We start from the raw sequence: 18,715 nt of genomic DNA on the forward strand, positions 1-18,715 counted from the left end.
GCATGGATGCTGATGAACCATCATAGTTTATAGACTGCTATGCAAACATAAATTGGCACTAACTGTAATATACAACGTGCTTGGCAGGAGGAAGAAACACACATTGAAGGAATGGAAACCAGTTAGACTGTCCCAAACCAATTTATTCCATGTACGAGTCAAAGTCTTTGATGCCTACAAACTATGCAGACAGAAGTGGTGGACAGGGTAATCTCTTCCTCTCCATCTTAGATGGAGAGATAGAAAGATACACAGTAATAAACCAACATTTCTGAAAATGCATCTGTAATGAAATCTTCCAAACATTTCAGTAATTTTTGAGAAGAATGATCATAATATTAGAGAAAATTTAGTAACAAAGAAATTTTTCTCTCTTTAAATACAGAGGTACACCAAGTGTTTGAAAATGTCTCTCAGATAGGGAAATTAATATTATTTGGTTTCTAAGACTGTTTTTGTAATTGGCCAGGAGATTTTCAATTTTTTCTTCAAATTTGTTCTTACAACAATGTCTTCCTTTCACACTAAGAGATAAAATTAGTGCTGGCAAATATTGCAGCTTCTTGAAGCCAGAACAGAGTTTAAGAGCAGTCAAGAGGTATGGCAATTTTAGATTTCTCCCATGCATCTCCTTGTATAATGTTTAGGCTGCTAATGTAATTCTGTGAGACTTTAAAAATATAGTTTCAGATCTCTGGAACCCACAAAGTCTGAACACAACCTTGTCACAGATATCTCCTTTTCTCAAATGTTTCTGGGCAAGATACAGATGATTCTCTAGCAAGCACACAGTCTTTTTGTCCTAGAAAGAAATTCTTGCATCAATCACTACACAATTGTTCTAGCTGTACATTTAAAAAAATAATAACCAAAGGCATTCTCTTTTTTCTTTAGATCTCTCTGCATGCATGCTTATATTGCTGTATGTCACACGCAGTGAAAGAAGAAGAAAGTGCAGAAGAAACTGTGTGAGGGGGGAAAAAAGGTTAGGAATTGGGAATTGAAGTGGACTGCTGTGAAGAAACTTTTTGCATTGTGCATATTTATGACTTGCTTTGGGGCTTTTTTATTTTTATTTTTTCTTTTTAATTATTTATTAAGAACATACAGCAACAGAGTAACTCACTGAAAGAAACATGTGTGTCTCATGGCTGAGCTTTGCCAGGTGTATTCTAAGTACATAGGAACTAATGATATTAATTGCTCTTCATTTTATAAAATGAGACAGAACAAGGAGCATTCATTTTCAACTATAAGCACCTACACAGATCTAAAACTGAATGTATCAGCTAATCCAAAAAATCTAAATAAGTCATTAGCTCAAAATCACTTTCAATAAAATGAATTATGAAACTACTTGTTTTTATTAACAGCTGAGACATAACTGAATCTGTAAGCTCACTGTTTAAACTATGCAGAGTTCAGTGCAGGAATGGCAGGGCACTACCTTGTAAAGGTTGAAACAATCTGGAATTTCAGTAGTTTGTTAATCTGGGAAGTTCGAGGACTAAAATCCATAGATTTCTTCCACGTTCCTTATAAGTCTCATACACCAAAGCATAAAGCATAAACTGGATGGAGCAGAGTCTCTGATGAAATATAATATAATGTAGCCTTTCTGTATTTACTAAGAAGCACAAGCAGAAGACGTTTTAAGTCAGTCCTTTGCCCTTAGTCTGGTACAATATAATTCAGAGAGGTGAAATGCCAGGTAAATTTATTTGAAAACACTACACAATCAGACACAGTAGATTCGTAAAATGTCTTCATCCAGTACAAAACTGACAGAGGTATAATGTCCTGATGTTTCATCTGAATGAATACTGCATATAAAACTGCTGCCAGGACACATACTGTTCTCAGCAATGAAGGAACAATAATATAGAGTCCTTAGGAAAATGTAGTGCATGTACAGATTGCTTGCACTCAGGGGTCATATGACCCAATGGAAGACATCTGTCACTACACTAAGATACAACTGTTTTCAATTTAAAACAACATGTTTAGGGAAATAAAATAAATGCAAAATTTGTCTTGTCCAAGAAAAAAAGGTAATTTTTCATATTAACTGTTTGTCACAGAGAAAGACAAATGATGTGCATTTATTTCCCTGCACTGTTCATTTGGCCTTAAAGCCAATATACTGAGCAAAAAATAATGTTATTTACAAAGTAGGAAATCTCTCCTAGAAAAAAAGGGAACAGAAAAATGTTTATACCAAATACTCTAACAGAAATACAAAGCAGAATACTAATAAGGAAAAAAAAGTCTTTTACTCATCTTCAAAAATAAAAACGGAATAATAAAAATAGATACTCCATTATTAATTAAATTAGATGAATAAAGCCCAGTCCAAATCTCAGTGAAGCACTACAGAAGTTTTCACTTTTCAATTCACTCACAATGATAACTAAACATGTTGATATATTTTAAAATAATTAATAGTTGTTTAAAATAGTCATAAACATACTGGTAGATCTCAGCGCCTTCTACATTTCAAAATGTATGAATACCCAGAGAGAGCAAGTATGTGTACATGTATGTTTATATGTATACAGTGATTAAGTGATACTGTTTTATTATATTTATTACACAAGAAGCAGAAAACAAGATACTATTGTAACATTTGTATTTGTTCTTAATTAAGATAAAGAAAACTATTCAACTGGAATAGTCGAATTTTTAGCAGAGATATCAGTTTTCTTTTTTATTTTTTTTTTTAAATGACTCCAAGGATTTTTTTTCCTGGGAGGAATATTCCCCCCCCCCCCCCCCCCCTCCATCTCCCCCCCCCAAAAAAATCTCTTATTCTGTACAATCTAGCTGATTCCTATTCTGGTTTTGGCTGGGATTGAGTTAGTTTTCTTCACAGTAGCTCACACAATGTTCTGCTTTGGATTTGCAATGACAACATTGTTAATAACACACCTATTCCTAAGCAGCGTTCACACAACATCAATTCCTTTTCTGCTTCTCACACTGCCCTCCCCAGGGAGTAGGATAGGGGTACACTAGAAGCTGGCAGAGGACACAGAAATCTGAGCTTTACTGCATAATTTTATAAGGTTTCACAAAATAAATTAAAATGGAAGGAAACAAGTTTGAAAGTTAACAAATTCACATACACAGTTATTTTGATGTATATTTGAAGTTAATTCTATTTCTAAGATGCAAAAGTAGACACCACGTTTCACAGAAAAGAGATTTTTATAACCTCAGATAAAGTATCTATATTCAACATAAAATAGTCATGAAAAAGCTCAAGCTTTCCTTTTCAATCCTGCCATATAAGCAGAAATAAGTTACATAATCTCAGTACACAAATTACCCTTATCTTTGAATGAAGATAATCCTAACCTCCTTTGGGAAGTGATTTCACATTTACTAAAGAATGTTCTGTAATGTATAAGTTTGCTTAAAGCATTAGAAATATATTTGCCAACTCTAAGTGATACACAGATAATTGCTACTGAAAACATCATTGCTCTGTGTAATGCTGTAACGCAGAGCAATGACAGCAGAACAGCAAAGTCCCATGCTGCAGCAACTGAAGACACTCTCAAATGCAGCAGACACAGGCAATAAAACAAAAGAAAGAATCTGCTTACCTTTAGAAGGCCTCAGGCACACAAGAATCTCCAACTCTTGCTTCCATCGCAGACGCATGAAGTCTGCAAAGGGGTGGATTCTGGCTCTACTCCTTCCAGTCACTCAGGTGCTTTTCATGCACCTGAGCTCCCCCAAGTTGGCCCTGCCTTACCACCAGGTGTTCAATCACTTTTTCAAGCTATGACTTCATATTTATGCTACACTTTGATTGAGACTAAATTCTCATTGAGAAAACAACAACAGGAGCAAAATGATTTATTGTATCAAAGAAATGTTTTCTTTTCATAACTTGCTCCCAGTTGATGTCACTGTGCTCTGTCATGCTTATATACCTCATTTATATGAGGCATGAGATAACACATAATCCCAAAGGAAGATTTCAGAAAATGTTAATTTTCCATTCTTGCTTTTGTATACATGCTAGTTATCATTTCAGAGAAATAAGAATTTAGTTGACATTATGTTGTTTCCTCATTTCCTGTCATGTTCATTTCAAATGTCTAAGTGTATGCTATTTCCCATTGTAAGAAATACATCCATACAGAAATAACTTCTCATACAACCACTATAGTTATGAGAACATTTAACCCATTGTGATATCACCATTGTGGTAAGGCAGGATACTTACCTGGCAGAGGAGACACCATGATCAGGCAAGTGGTTTTCCCAGGATGAGGCTCATCCCCTGCACTCCGGTTTGATGACTCCTGTGATTTCCCCAGATGTGGGAAACTCAACTGCATAATTTGTGCTAGTGTATTTATATAGACTGGGGGAAGAATTCCTTGAGAGCAGCCCTGTAGAGAAGAACTTGGGGGTCCTGGTGGGTGAGAAGCTGGATGTAAGCCACCAGTGTGTGCTTGCAGCCCAGAAGGTCAACTATATCGTGGGCCACAATAAAAAAGGGGTGGCCAGCAAGGAGAGGGAGGTGATTGTCCCCCTCTACTCAGCTCTTGTGAAGCCCCATCTGGAGTCCAGGCCTGGGGCCCCCAGCACAAGAAAGATGCAGAGCTCTAGGAGCGTGTCCAGAGGATGGCCACTATCATGATCAGAGGGCTGGAGTACTTCTCTTATGAAGAAAGGTTGAGGGAATTTGGCTTGTTTAGCTTCAAGAAGGAGACCTCACTGTGGCCTTCAGTACTTGAAGGGAGCATATAAAGAGGAGGGGGAATGCCTGTTTGCGTGGGTTGATGGTGATAGAACAAGGGCAACTGGTTTTAAACTAAGACAGGGGAGATTTAGGTTAGATATTAGGAGGAAGTTTTTCACACAGGGGGTGGTTATACACTGGAACAGGTTGCCTAAGGAAGTTGTGGATGCTCCATCCCTGGAGGCATTCAAGGCAAGGCTGGATGTGACTCCAGGCAGCCTGGTCTAGTGGCTGGTGACTCTGCATATAGCAGGGGGATTGAAAATAGATGATCTTCAAGGTCACAGAATCTCTCAAGCCATTCTATGGTTCTATGATATTTCTGTGATTAAGATTTCCACAGTGGCAATAAGGGGACCTAGTTTAAGTCCTCAGTGTATACTTATAGAATATCTGGAAAAATCCAGATTTGCACTATGGGAGAATGAATATGTTAGGTTTTGCAACTATCAGAAACCTCTTCTCATAACAATAACCTTAACATGACAGTCTAGCACCATCCAGGTTGAGCATCATCCAACATCATCCTGGATTTCAATATATCTAAATTTACTGGGAGATCTCCAAATGGTTGTAGTCGTTACTACTAGTTACAGTTCTCCTCCCCAACATAGTCTTGCATGCATGGGAATCTGCAAGATTTTGCTACTGAAATGTGAGGCAAAAAGGCACCAAGTGTTTCAGTCTTAATGTTTTCAACCTTTACTAGAAGTTCTCTAGCTGCCAGCCCTCATCTTCTACATCCTGTTGATGAGGTGGTTGGTAACAAACCATCAGGAGCACAAAACCAGTGTTCTTTCCAGAGTTTTGACAGCCATTTCTTTGCCTGTATGCTGGAGCTCTGTGTAGTCAAAAAGTTACTTGCATATGGCATAAGCATCCTGTCTTCTTTCCTTTCTATACTCATCCTGATATCCTACATTAAAATAGTAAAACAAATTAAAATGGCAAAAACTACACAAATCAGCACTGTGAACTGGATTAATATAATATTACGTTTCCCCATGAAATTCTATGTAATTTGCTTCATTTCATTTTCTGAAACTTGTTTGAAAGGTTTGTTGTATGTATATATAAATGCTTAGAACAGCAAAAAGCAATTGGCTTCATGTCTTTCATTTGTTTAGGTGGCTGTAGGTAAGAGTGAACAGATGGTAAGTTGAACACTGAAAGATGGAAGTGACTTGGAGGGAATTAGTTGGTTGTGCTGTCAGCTAAGAAAATTTCAGTGGTTCAGTAGAAGAACTAGCAGAGTTTGCATGCATTTCCATATCGCCATATTTACAAATAGATGCCATTTTTAGATTTACTTATGGAAGCCTTATGTCTCTTTTGGATCTGAGACAACTGCAGACAAATATTCCCTGAAACAGAATGAGTTATCGACCTGGCAAAGTAAGTTCAAGAAATGTTTTCTATATGTCTTATCTGGTATTATTATCAGTAGTTCTTTATTCACTTATATCTATGCAATTTGAATGTTTAAGTAATCTTTATGGTCTCAGAACCAAGATGCTTTTTAATAACTTTCTATTTCATTGCATAACTAGACAGGAACGAGAGCCACACACTCCTAGCTACATGCTATTCAGCAAGTACAGGCCAGGTAGTAACAATATTTGCATTTACATCTACAGGCCCTTAAGATATACAGACTAAAACAAATATTCATGTGTCTTTGTAATCTTGTTTTTTTAAGTGTCATTTATAAGTATCATTTGATTTACTTTTGTACAACGATTACAATTTTACTTTGCTATAACTAAAAGAAAATGACGCTATATTTCAAGGTCAGCATACTACAAAGAGTAAGAAAATAACTTCACAGGAGATACTTCCAATTACTAATTGTATTATAGCTGTGCAGACATTCATCTCTGTGTAAACCAAAATTTAACAGATTACTAAGAGAAAGAGTGGCAAATTCATTACAAAAATACAGCCAGAAGGATCTGTTCTTTCTCACAGAGGCTAAAATTTTAGAAGACATCATCTAATATCTTTAGTCAACAAACAAAAACAAATACATAAACATCTTCATGCACTCTATTTCCATGGAATAACAGACTAAACTTTGTATAACAACTTCTCAAAATTTGCCATATTTCCCAAGAATTGCAACAAGCGTGTCATCAAAATCCCTTATTTCTAACTTAGCATTGTCATATCTTCCATCTACTTAAGAAGTTTACTTATGTAAAACTAAGACTTTTTTATGATATATTCTGTTCTGAACTGAAAACTTTGAAAGGGGTAACACTTGCCCAGGGTAGTGCTTTTGCAGTCTGGATGACTGAGTCATTTTTTTATCATTACATTTGGCTTCCTGGATTCACATATGTCAGAACCATAGGGGAAAAAATACACACACACACACACACATATAAAAGCATGCATGCAGTTGGCCCACAGACTGAGAGATTATGACAAGTGCAGATTATATGAGTCTTCACTGCTGAAGGTCTACTTGAGCTCAATGAATATGTTCAAGCAATTTAATATAGCTTGCCCTGCACATATTGCTTAGGGACAATGGGAAGTCACTTCACTTTATTGTATCACTAGCTGTAGACAAAGCCTTGTCATTTCTGTCTGTCACACATTTTCTTTGCCATTTTTGAAATCACACTTTAGTTTCATCTCCATCTGGGGTAGAAGCAGGAGTATTGTAAGAAAAACTTGTGGCTTTTTTTTTTTTTTTTTTTGTGTGTGTGTGTGTGTGTGTGTATTTTTAACTTGATTGGATGATGAGAGCCTTGAAAATGCCATGACATAGGCTGGTCTTTTGATGGTTTAGTAGGCTGACCAACTGCACAGCAAAGAGAAGCTTAGAATTACAAGTACTACATTAGCACAGCTCATATGGGAAATGACATCTTTCCAACAGAGATAGATATGCCCTGCTTAGTTCAGCCAAACAGAGATTCTTCAGATCTGTTCTTTGGCTTTTTGAATATGTGTTCATAAATTTTATACATCTCATTAGCACATTTTGTGGAAAACAGGAGAAATGGTAAATCAAATTATGTCCCACCATACAAATGTAAATGAAGAGTTTGGCTTTGAATATGAAACTCAGCAGTTAAACAGTTTATACCAAATTAGTGGGAGATAATATTTCAATGTCAATTGTAGTGAATTAGACTGCCTTTAGAACAAAAACAATTTTACTTTTGCTAAGTGTTAAAAAGCAACCCTATAATATCATTAACCATTTGACCTTCTGATAATTTGCTAAATTTACAGTGATGAACATGCATTTTCTCGTCCTTCCATGAGCATGGAAACAGAGCAAGTAAAACAATTTCTGCTGTTTCTTCAACATGGGCACAGTTAATTATCATCAAATTCAAGAAATGAATGGCAGTAATCTCAAAACAGAGTTACTGGTTTTAGTAGAACTGAAAGATTATGGAATCATAAAATGGTTTGTGTTGAAAGGAATTTTTAAAATCATCTTCTTCCATCTTCAGTTCAAATTTGTTGATTTCCTGCCAATGAATGTATTAGTCCCTTTTTAAGCTCTATCGAAAGTGCTCTGAATTGGGCTTTTTTTGGTTGGACCTCTGTCTTGCAGTACTGGCAACAATAATATAATCTCATGATATATAACCTATAGTTTAATGGTTTAAAAGAAAAAAAGAATGTAATGATCATTAAAAAAAAGAAATTGAGAGTGAAATAAAATCCAAGAATTGTGTTCTGAAATCTTTTCAAATACTCTCCAATACTCCTTATCTCCTTTACACACCAAAAAAATAAAACAGTAATTAAATCACTGACAATTGAAAAATATTTACAACCTTCTTATAATGTGTGATTTGCCTCCGTGATATCCTGTCTATATCCATATGCCATTCTATGGTTCTCTGACATTTTCCAGGATAAAAACCTTAAAATACTCCCTTTTTTCTTCCATTCTAGGATTTAAATCTGCTGCTTAGTCCATTGTTTATGTCTCCGAAATCACAATTTTGTAAAATCTCCCAATATATTGGTATACCAGATCTGGCTAGGATGGAATTGACTTTCCCTGCAGGAATCTATATAGAGCTGTGCACTTAGAGCTAGAGCAGCATTAATGCTGTTTCTCTAATCCTTAAAAAGCCAGTAGGCTGGTGGTAAAAAAGAGTTGAGGAGGTGACATTGCCAGAACAGCTGATTTAGGGCAACCAAAAGAATATTCCATACCATACGACATCACATACAGCAAGAAAAGATCACAAAGTCACAGAATTGTAGGGGTTGGAAGGAACCTGCAGAGATCATCGAGTCCAACCTCCTGCCAAAGTAGGCTCTTTCAAAAAGATGGGAAAGAGGAAAGGAGAACTCTTGCTATGAAAATGTTTGTCTTCCCAAACAACTTCTATATGCATACTGAGGCACTGCTTACCAAGTGATGGCTGAGCATCACTTGTTGACGGGAAGCAGAGAATAATTATTTTCTGTTTTTGTTTTTTTACGCGGCCTTCCCTTTTTTGTTCTTTCTTGTAATTACACTGCTCCTTATCCCAATCCATGCTAATTTCTAATGGTTTCTGGATGTTTATATTATTCCTGTGGCTCTGACTTTCATGACTTTCATTCTCTGTAGACAAAGTGTTTGCCAGACCACATATCATTTTTCACTGGTAACTTCCAAATCCAGCAGTTCTAAACATAGCTGTAACAAAATAATCACACAAGCAAACACCACTTAATGGGGAACATCGAACCCAAGGGCATGAATAAACTTCTAACTGGAAAACTGATTTGAAGCACACATCAAAGTTCTTACACATTCCACACTTTTGTTAATGAATTATCTAATATAATCTTCTTGTATGTTCAATAGAGGAAAAAAAGCAGATTAGGAAGACAGGCTTTTGAAGGAAATCTTCATTCCACTGACTGTCCAGGAAATTTAGGGTGCTCCGGTCACTATCTTAAGCACCTCAGTGATGTGCAATGAATCTTGTAGATGCTAGCTGTCAAAACTGATGAAGAGTACACGCCTGTAAGAATAGAAATTAGAGCAGCTTCACTTTAAAGTAAATAAATAAGTAAATAAACAGGCAAATCTGAAAGAGATGTCACTTGGCTTTCGAATCACAAAGCAGCAATTACAATTCCAGTCACTGAGAGTCTTAATTGTAATTTGCCTGAGGGATTACAGCCCCCCAGCTTTCATCACATTCAATTATAGCAGTTAGGGTAATTGTCATCCATTCTGTAAAAGTTTACTTATGTCCAGTTGTCTTCTATAATATCACTTGTGTTCAGAGAGAAAATCTGAGTTTTGACTTCATGATTTCCAAATATTTCTCTCTGTAGAAATCTAATGTCAAATGAAGAAAAAACAAACAAACAAAAAACACAAAAAAGCAAACCACATACCCACAAAAAAACATAATAGGAAGAAGCACAAATTACCTTCTTACTGACATAGATACAAATCACAGCTTCAGACTCTAATGTTTAATTAGCTATCTATGCCCATGAGAAAATCAAGAAATATCCATTGTGGTCCCTTTAGGATCATGGATTTTAGTTTCTACAATACTTCTGACTGTAACTTTAATTATAAGTTTGTTTTATTTTCAAGAGACTGAAAGACTGTACAAAATTTATTGGACTGGAAATGCCACAGGTTTTATTGCAGAATCCATCTACGCACTTAAGAACATTTGAATAAAAAAACTACAGTGGATGCAAAATTTAGTATTTTTTTAAGTTTATTAGTATTTTTCATTTCAGAATAATACATTTTAAAAACATAATAAAGAAAGAAACACACAACAGTGTGGGAAAGGCCATGAAAAAGCTATTAATATATTTAATGCATCAGGCATTTTAAGAACAATGTTCTTTGCTGAGTGAAACATACTAGCAAATCCTTCTGTAGTACGCTGTTGAGTGTCCAAGTAAGATGGAACATCAGCGAGAAAGAAAATAAAATAATATTTTATTAAGAAAAGAAAAAAAAAATATTTATAAGAAAATAATACGAAAATAATATCCAGAGTAATAAATAATGTATATTTCTTTCAAAATAGTTTGAAATTATGTTTTTGTTTTTAATTAGAAAAGTGAGCAATTTGAAATTTATGAGCAAACAACTCTCCTACTATAATTTTACATAATTGAGGTATGTGATCATATTTAGAAATAACACAGAAACTGAGGACCTTCTGGGACATTTTGGAGCCCAGGGCAACTAGCTTTAGATCTCTTCCCCTTTTTAGCCAGAACTAATATTTCCCTTCCTGAGAAAGGCTTCAGAACACTTTTCCTAGTATCACAATGCTCTTCTTTTCCTAGATCTCTAAGACCACAATTGGCATCAAGTGATATATGTGGAAACCTGATTTTGAAACGAAACCTATTCAGTATCTGATATAATTGTAGAATGATATGAAGTATGACTACTTTCCATCATTAAATTTAAGCAATAAATATTTTCTAATGTAGGACTTTCTAAATCAAGATCACAAAGAAATCCATGAAAATTTTTTCAATAGTCATTTTCATAAACATGAAAAAAAGATGGATTGCTTCAAGTGATGTCGAGTTTATTTTCTTTCTTTCTGGGAAAAAAAAAATAAGTTTTCCACTTTCTTTGAAGAAAATTTTGTGTACATGACATTTAGAAGACGCAGAAATAACATTTCTATTTATATTTCTTTAAATAGAAATGTAAGAGAAAGACAGAAGAGCAACAGGAATAAAAGAATTCTACTGAATTCCATCAAAGTGATACAGAAGTGCAAATGTTTCAATTACACAATTTAGTCTTAATCTGTGTCTTCATAAACAAAGGGAAGCTATTTTAATCAAAGAAAGGAAAATGAACTTGAGTGGGGAGAAAAAATAAATACAATGTTTATTTTATTAGAGAAATAAATACTGCTGTAACATAAAGCTATGTTTAAGCATTATTACAGTTTTGTTTTTTTTCTAAAATAAATACCTTCTTAGCAAGAGATAGAATAGAAAGTGTAACAAACTCAACAGTTAACTTATAAATAAATTTTTCCTAGGTTGTGAATAGAATGCGTCTCACTGAGTAGCGTGAATCTATTGATGAGATCAATGACTCATGGAGCAGAAGTGTTCTGGTTTTACTTAGTTTTAGACAGGAATGCAATTGTTTTCTTTTTTTAGTGTGCGGTTATCAAGTTATTGTTACCATGGGAGAAAGAGAAATTCTTTGCCGCATACAGCGAGTACTTCCAAAAAGTCTTATTAGTGTAGTTCTAACTTATATTTTTATTACATAACAGACCAACTTAAACATAGGTATGACTTAATGTTTTGATCAGTAAGTTGTAAATATACTTAATAGATACTCCTGTTTTGTTAAAATGTTGTTTTATTAAATATTGTGAGATACAGAGAGCCAATTACTGAATGATAATTTTAATAAGCTTTACTTTTACTAGTGCTTAATTTTTTTTCCTCAGTCTTGAATCTTCATTCTTTAAACAAAAAAAAAAAAAAAGAGAGAGAGGGAGAGAAAATAGTCACAGAGGAAAGAAATTGCACCTGATGGATATGCCTTTAAATAGATCTCTCCCGCGTAAGTTACATCAGTCCTGACAAAGGTTTATGAACTTGAATATCAGCAGCTTTCCACTAAACTGAGTTCCACTAAGTGGAATAAAGACACAATTTAACCTTAAAGTATCAAGGGAATGACGTGTCTTTTACTACCTTACATAATCATAACAACAATATACTCAAAAACAGCTCATAGCGACCCTATAACTACCTCTTTACCTTTACAGTTTTTGCATGATATAGTTAAGATTTTTTAATATTTACAAAATCTATTATAAGATAGAATGCACTATATATAAAAAAAGACATTTTAAACAAATTTTATTTTACATTAAAACAAGTGTTTGAAAGTAATAGCATTCATAAGCAATAATGTCATTATCCAAAATATTTAACAAAACAAATATTTACCAACTTGGAAATCACAAAGTACAATTTAGAAGATGGTACATATTGTGGCCCACAGAACTCAACAACCATGACTACTTATTGATAATTGATAGAACTACTATATAATCTAAAATTCATTCTAAAAAAAAAAAAAAATCATTCTTAAAAGCAGATTAATATTTCCTCTTAATACTGCCTTAGCCTCTAAAAAGTGAATCCAAACAATGAGATCTAACACACATAAAACTTTAAAAAATAACTCAGTGAAATTTTTATCATTAGCATAAAATAAAGAGTGATCAGAGAAACGAAGACAGTATTTTGTTTATGGTTAGAGAAAATAATTATAATCAAAAATGTTTTAAAATTTGGCTGACTTAAATTTTTACTGTAACGAGTTCAGAAAGCCAAGACAGATTGCCAGCTTCATCATGCAGTAGCATATGTTAAGAAATAATATTATTAAAAGTATAAAAAATACCAAATGGTATGTATGTGCTATATTTTGTGTTATAAAGGAGGGATGGCAGTTTAACTAAGACTATTAGAAAATTCTGTAGGTCCCTCATATTTTTAAATCACAGTTTTAGTATGTTATATTATCTTCAATCTCCCATACTGGAATAGTAATGATACAGTGGTGTATTCTTTTAGTGGTGTGCTACTAGCTAGAATCATAAACTCAGGGAGTAGAACTGTAATTATAGTTGAAAATAAATCCTTTTTGCACAGTTGCTAAGGGTCTTTTAAATGTTCTAGTGCTTCTTCTCACACACAACATTCTGCAGCTTGCATTTATTTCTCCTGGTAGAGATTGCCAACTCCTTAGAGGAACCTGCTGCAGGGTTATTTGACAGATGTGAATGGCACAGCAAGAGAAACATCTTCCTGTTCCTCCTACATTAAGAAAGCCTTTAATTTCAACTGCAGTGGATAGATGCCCATATTAGTTGCCCACACAGTCTGTCATTTTAAGGATTACATGGAAAGGATAGAATATAGTAAAGAAGACACCTAAGGCCTTGTACATCATAATGTTTCTTTAGCTACTGCATTAGGCAGCTACCATGTGGTTCATCAGGTCTTAAAAGACCAAACAACCATTGGCAATATAAGAGCATTCCCACCTACTAAATATATTTATATAGAAACTATTCTAACATTTCATTTTAAATGTGGGAATAAGTTAGCAATCTGACTCAGCCTGTTAAAAATCTACAGCAATCATGGCTGACGTTTGGAATCCAGCATGCAAGAAAGTATCTGCGGAGTCCTACATAACCCAATTTGTAGGAGGATAATGTGGCATTTTGCGCCTCAGGTATGGCCTTTCATGGTATAAGTGTCTAAAGCAGGAGAACACATGTTTGGGAAGTGCTGTAGAGCCTTCTTAGTCACATAACCAGTAGTTGTATCTAATAAACATCTATTTGTCTTTCTGCCCATAGTGTTAGCAGTTCAAACTACTCAGTACATTCACTCTCACTTAAAAATTGGAAAACAAGCACTAATTCTGTTTGAGGATGGACAGGTAGCAAACTAAAATCAAACAACATTAGATCTTTCTCTTTAATGCTAAGAGAAATTAGATGTTAATGGTTAATGAAATGTAGATCGGTGTTTCTCAGTACTCATAAATGAATCTTTGTTTTTGACTAGTAATATAGTCCAGCTTTGTGCTTCCCTGAAAAAATTGGTGAGTAATAATATATTCAGATTAAATTTTTAAAAGTTATTTTCATGTGAAATTTTTAAACATTATTATAGTATATAAATTAAATTATTCATCCAAAGATTTGTAGAAGACCATTATCTCCCTAGTTAATTGAGCATTAACTCAGTGTACTACATGATGTTATGATATGGAATACTGATAACCAAAAATCATAAACCCATGACAGGTATACATTGCCTGACAAACCCTTCCCAGTTGTTTCACAAATAAAGTTGCAGAAGAACAAAGTGGGAAACCCTGACACAAAAAGTCAGCTTTTCCTGTTTAATTTGTTTAGTTGTCTTTTGTTCTGAAGCAAGTACATTTACATCACATCCATAAAATTTTGTCTTTGATATAGGAATAAATGTTCCAATTAATCATCAATATAACTGCCCCTTTCTTAAATTCTATCCTGTCCTCACCAGTTGCCCCTGTAGGAAATAAGAACTCAATTACTGTTAAGCAGACCTTCAGCAGACTAAGATGCAAATCAGGCTCCAATGATTTCTCAACACATTATTGCTGTGATATGACAGTAGAGCTAAGTAAGTCTTAGGATTCCTGTCAGAGTTTGACAGTTAACTATCAGGATGGCTTTAGGGAAATAGCAACTTCCAAACTGATCTTCTTCTACCAGATCTAGCATTGAAACAATTATTTTTTTCACAAATTCTTGAGCTAGTGGTGAAAAGAAACTAATACTGTTGTACACTTGTGCCTGCAATGTTTCTTTGAGCATTTTTAGCAGCAGTATGCATTCTCTGTTGATGTGGTGAACATATTTAGTGCTAGTAGGGACAAATGGCACCAAAGGAAAGCAGGGCTGGACATAGTAGTAGCTGGTTAATGGCTCTTATTTCTAGGATCAGAGTCTTCTTGGGTTTTATGCCCTAAGTTAATTTGGTTATCTGACAACTTAGGGAAGCTAACTGTGAGTCCACTGTGAGTCTACTCTGATGAGAAACTTTAGATTTTCAATTCAGTTGATCAAGGTTTGATAATTCATTTTTTTCACAGAAAATTAGAGTAGGATTAGAGACTTCTCAGGATGATTTAGTTCACTCTTCCTTCTCAGAGCAACAGAAAGATCATATCCAATTAGGTTTCAGATATCTCCAGGAATGTAGACTCACCAATTTCTTTAGCAACTTTTCCATTTTGATCACATGTATAGTAAAAAATATTTAGTTATGTTTATGCAGAATTTCTTGCATATCAGTTTCTTTCCATTGCCACTTGTCTTTAGTACCATTTACAAGGGACTGACAAGAGTCAGTCCCTTCTAGTTCAACATGGTACAAAACACTTATCATCTTAGTAGCCTTTCACTGAACTTGTTTCACTGTATCAATGGCTGACTTATATTGAGGAAACACACACACTGGACATGGCATTCCAGCTGTGGCCTGGAACCTATGATAAGCATTACTGATGGTACTGCTCTTCTTAAAGCAAGTCAGAACACCATTGGACTTTTTTGTCTAGCAGAAATCCCAGTTCCTTTTTACAAAGCTACTTTCCATGCTTTCAGTACAGTGTGTACTAGTGCATGGAAATGTTCCTCCCCAGATATAAGACTTTGCATTCACCTCCAGTCTTCATGAGGTTCATGCTGGTCCATCCTCCAGCCTGCTGAGGTCCCTCTGAACAGCAGAATTATCATCTGTCTAAGACAATCCTCTCAATTTTCAATTGCTTGCAAGCATGCTGAGGATTTACTCTGTCCAATCACATTGGTCAATAATGAAAATGTTAAATAGTATTAGTTCAAGGATCAGCCTGAGGCAGGCCACTAGTGACTGCCCTTCAACTGAAGTTTGTGCAGCAGATATACAATCTTATCAACGTGATTCTCTCATCTCAATGAAATTGTAGCCCTGCAACTGCAAACAGACCTCTGATTGAGGGAGATACCCAATTGTATCATTTTCCCAGAAAATACATGAAATCTTCTCTCACAGAGCTATCTACTGTAAGAAGTTTCATATTTGTGTTCATACACTTGAGATGGGACCATTAAATGCATTTTATTTGGTGTCAAGGACTCTTTCATCCACATGTGCCCGCACCTTACCAACCCAGCATATCAATTTAATCCCTTGATTGTAGGCTGTTCCCTATCTTTCCTAGATAAAAGTTCTTCTCACGAGTTCGGTCCACCTCTTAGCAAGGATAATTTTGCCTCAGATAAAATCTTGAAGGCTCAAGGCTTTGTGGATAGGTTTTTAGCTTTATGTATTTCAAGAAGTGTATTGTTTATCCCTGAATGAGCATAAATTATCTATAGCAGAAAAAATCTCCTTTTGGCTGAATTTTCAGACTATTTTACATGTCTTACTTCTGGAAATCTGGAATGAAACAGTAATGAATGTTAAAATGACAAAGAAATCATTTCAAAAAATAAAAAGTAAAAATTTCTATGAAAATGTCATATTTTCTTCTCATAAATACGTAGGACATATTTTCAATTACATAGTAGAGAAATAATGATTGCAGCTTTTCCTTGCTTACACAGAAAATTGTATGGGATATATGTAACTTCCAGAAGTTTGTTACTGAATGAAACATTTATCTGAACTGTGTTACTATATGATTAGAAATATGCTTGCACCATAGTATAATGGCATTGCAAAGTTATCTTCAGAAGTAACATATATTGATACTTGCTGGAACATTTCTAGTTATAAACATTAGATTTTCTTCCTCATAATAATATGTCTGTAGACACTTAAGCATTTCCTCTCAACATAAATGAAAGTACAAGTCAGAAAATATTCTTGTTTTTTAGTTGCTTTTTTACATAGAACAGTCAATGACTTGCTGATATTAAGAGGGGTGCTACGAAAGTAATGTCTCCTTTCTTTATTCTGTTGGCCCACAATGTCATAGGCTGTTGGTGGTTGTACTGCTATAGAAGCAGAACCTTCCCAATATTCTGCTACGTTTCATTGCTGTGTTACAGATGGCAGCAGAAGGGCAATCTGACAAAAGGGTATCTGACATGGAAGTACACATGAAGCAAAGGTATGGAATTGAATTCCTCCATGCAGAAAAGATGGTACCCACTGACATTCACTGATGCTTGCTGAATGTTGATGGAGAATGCACAGTGGATGTAAACACAGTGAGGTAGAGTGGTGCATTTCAGCAATGGCAACAGTGACAGTGGGTAACCCCCGTTGTTGCACAGTCTTACGAATGCAATACACAGGCTCTTGTTCATTGTTGTTGAAAATGCATAGCTAATGGTGGTGACTATGTTGAAAAATAGTGTTTTGTTGCTGAGACTATCAAATAGCATTATTGTGCTCTTCGTATCTGTTTTAGTTTCTATGGAAACAAATAAGAGGCATTACTTTCAGGCTCGCCTTTGTATATCAAAAATCTTAGACTGCTGGAGACATCTCTATGAAAGTTAATACTTCCCTCAAAGTATAATATCAGAGAGCCCTAGGCAGTACTCTGCAATCCCCCGAAGCTTCTTGTTACCAAACCGTGTACTATGAAGGCTTACATTTTAATAGATCTCTTAGTAAGGCAAAGAGACATTGCTACCTCACATCTAGTTTTGTACACCATTAGAATAGCTTTAAGTGTTTTGGCTTAGACTTTAAACTCTCTGTATTCAATACCATTTGCAAGCGTTTGGCCACTAAAATTCTCCTTGAATCTGTCCTCCACTGTCTTTTTCTGTGCTTGTTCCCGGTGACATTTTCTACACCATAGCTCCCAGCTATCCCTCAACCACAGAAGTAGTTGAAGCAGCTTCCAAAAATATCAGCTCCCAGGAGCAGTTGTTCAGTATTGGAGTATGAAATAGTCTCCACTCTGTTCAGTAAATGAATTCATGATGCTGAATTCCCAGCTGACATTAATAGCAGCAAGGAGCAAGAAGAGAGTTAATGTTAATTTCTGCAGGTAGTGCATGAAAGCAGATAGAGAAAGCTTGAAAGGTCAACATCTGCTGTCATACCAGAAAGGTGCAAAATTTGATTGGCTAGTAAATGTCAACACCATGTTCTAAAATCTACATGCTATCCTTTCAATTTAATCTTAGTTTGCAGCCCAGCTAGAGATCATGCAGCATGTATCAAAAACCCCTGAGTTTGAAAACTGAGCTGTGTGATTGCCTTCCCATGGCAATACAGCACTTGTAAATTACAAGCTTGTCATTTAATCAGCATAGTAGGCAGTATACTCCTGCAACTTCTTTATATCAATTTTCAGGGAATGCTGAAGAATCAGCAATGACTATATACCACAAAGAACTGCAGCTCCAACTGTTGCCATGGTATTATGTACTCCTTTAA

General features: G+C 35.1%; 1 long non-coding RNA gene and 1 pseudogene across 1 annotated transcript in view; one reads left to right on the forward strand and one right to left on the reverse strand.

Moving 5' to 3' along the window:
- Positions 1 to 18,715, reverse strand: part of LOC128087077 (uncharacterized) — a 154,097-nt gene that overhangs the window by 106,575 nt on the left and 28,807 nt on the right. The window lies entirely within an intron of this gene.
- On the forward strand, positions 4,230 to 4,378 carry LOC128087438 (uncharacterized; annotated as a pseudogene).

Source organism: Tympanuchus pallidicinctus, unplaced genomic scaffold (genome assembly GCF_026119805.1).
Source record: "Tympanuchus pallidicinctus isolate F22 unplaced genomic scaffold, pur_lepc_1.0 scaffold3, whole genome shotgun sequence".
Classification (NCBI taxonomy): domain Eukaryota; kingdom Metazoa; phylum Chordata; class Aves; order Galliformes; family Phasianidae; genus Tympanuchus; species Tympanuchus pallidicinctus.